Source organism: Vombatus ursinus, unplaced genomic scaffold, assembly GCF_900497805.2.
Source record: "Vombatus ursinus unplaced genomic scaffold, bare-nosed wombat genome assembly UNPS02000749.1, whole genome shotgun sequence".
NCBI classification, from domain to species: Eukaryota; Metazoa; Chordata; class Mammalia; order Diprotodontia; family Vombatidae; genus Vombatus; species Vombatus ursinus.
In genome coordinates, this window is record NW_020940527.1 from 6,186,043 (window position 1) to 6,188,096 (window position 2,054).

Sequence of the window (2,054 nt, forward strand, 5' to 3'; positions counted from 1 at the left end):
GAGCCAGAAGCAGCTGCTCCTCAAGTAGTCTGCCCCTCCCTCAGTCATTCAGCCACACAGCCACTGGGCCAGTCACTGCATCAGCTTGTCATCTGATTAGTTAGTTTACTGATCATTTAGTAATTCAGTTACTTGGTCACTTAGTCACTCAGCTACACGGTCACTTCATCCATCACTCCTTCAGTCATCTCGTCATTGGGTTGTGCATCCGTTTGTCACCTGGTGACTCAGTCACTCAGTAATTTGGTCACTTGGTCACTTTTACCAGTTACATGGCCATTCAAATAAGTCACTTGGTCCCTTTGTCACTCAGTCATTTGACTAATTAATTCAATAAATATTTATTAAGCACCTACTGTGTAAAAGAATGAATGCTGAGCACTGTGGGAGATAAACAGTCGTACAAGACATGGGTTCTTTGCCCTCAGTCGCTCAGTTACTGGTTGGTCAGGCCATCATCAGTTCTATACTGAGATGACAGGGTGAAGAGATCTTTATTAGGCATTTGGGGTACAGGCTAAAGATCTAACAGGCTGCCTGCCCTCAGGGCATTTATAGACTAACTGGGGAAGACAAGGATAGGCTCACCTGGAATTGATAGAAACTAGGAAAAAAAAACAAATAATTACTACATTATAAAGATGGAGAGGTTAGGTAATGTCCATTATCCTCAGAAAGTTTCCATTGGGAGACCATCTTGAATTGTGCTTTAAACGCTGCTGCCCTGTCTGACTCTGATGGCCTAAAGCTCATGGAAGGGTTGATCTTGGAGAAGGTTTTCCATGGATTTCATTAAAGAAAGACACAGGCAGAGGTACAAAGATCATATGCAGGTGTACAAAGAGTCAGTCATAACTGGTGAACTACACAATTCAATGCAACTCAATGAGCTTACTGTGTTTTAGCCACTGAGTATGCGAAGGGCAGAGAGGGGACAGTATAACACATGGAAGGAGTGCTAGGTCTGGAGATGAAGAAACTTGTTTCAAATCCTGCCTCTGCCACTTACAAATCTGTGAGCATGGGCAAGTCATTGGGCCAATCTGGGCCTTGGGTCCTCACCTGTAAACAAAGGGGTTGGACCAGGTGGCTGGATAGTACACGGTCTTCATGCCCATAGCCAAGTCAAGTCAACAAGCCTTTATTAAATCCTTCATATGAGCACTGTCCTCTGGGTGGGCCATACTCATCCAGTTTTGCACATATGCTCTCCAACGGACATGGGCAGTCAGCTATAATGGATTCCTCAGTCGAGCAGCCAGAGTCCTGCCTAGATTAGTTTTGTCAGTGGGTTCCTGCCTCATGACGTACTCATAGTGGGTTATTCCAAGCATGGCAAAGGGGATGCTGGGATTTGGGTAACATTGGGGTCTCCCTTTTAAGTAAGTACAACTCTCCACACTTGAGCTATATTATCAATTGAGCAACTTTCCTTCCCAATGACTAATTTTTATAGAAGCTAGAGCTTCACAACAGTGCTTCCTCATGTCCTTGCTTCTGCTACAAATCTCCTTAAAACCATGAGAGGGGAAATTCTTTTATAGATACGCATGATAAACATGTATTATTTGGCAAAATAGCACAGTCACAGGCAATAATCTTGAAACCATAATACATACACAGGTACCAAATACTTATTATCCACAGTAGAATGCAGCAGAGCTGAAAGAAAATTTAGGCCCATGGTCTATGATCCCATGAACATGGCATATAAAGCAATAGAGCATATAGTAACATTGAGTACTATAGATCAAACATATAGGTCATATGCAATATATAATGCATGGGTTACATATAATAAATACAAGGCATCACATATCAGGGTTGCATATGGTAGACCAAATACAGAGGTGATATACCGTATGTAAATAACTTCATAGATTATAACATCTACACAGTTCATTGAAAGCAGGGACTATTTTTTTTTGGTCTTTGTATCAGAAGGGTTTGGCACACAGCAAGTGCTTACTAAATGTTCAATGATTGATTGAGAGCTTGAGGTTACATACTAAGTACACATTACATCCACTCTTCATCAATGGAGTTCATTTGGT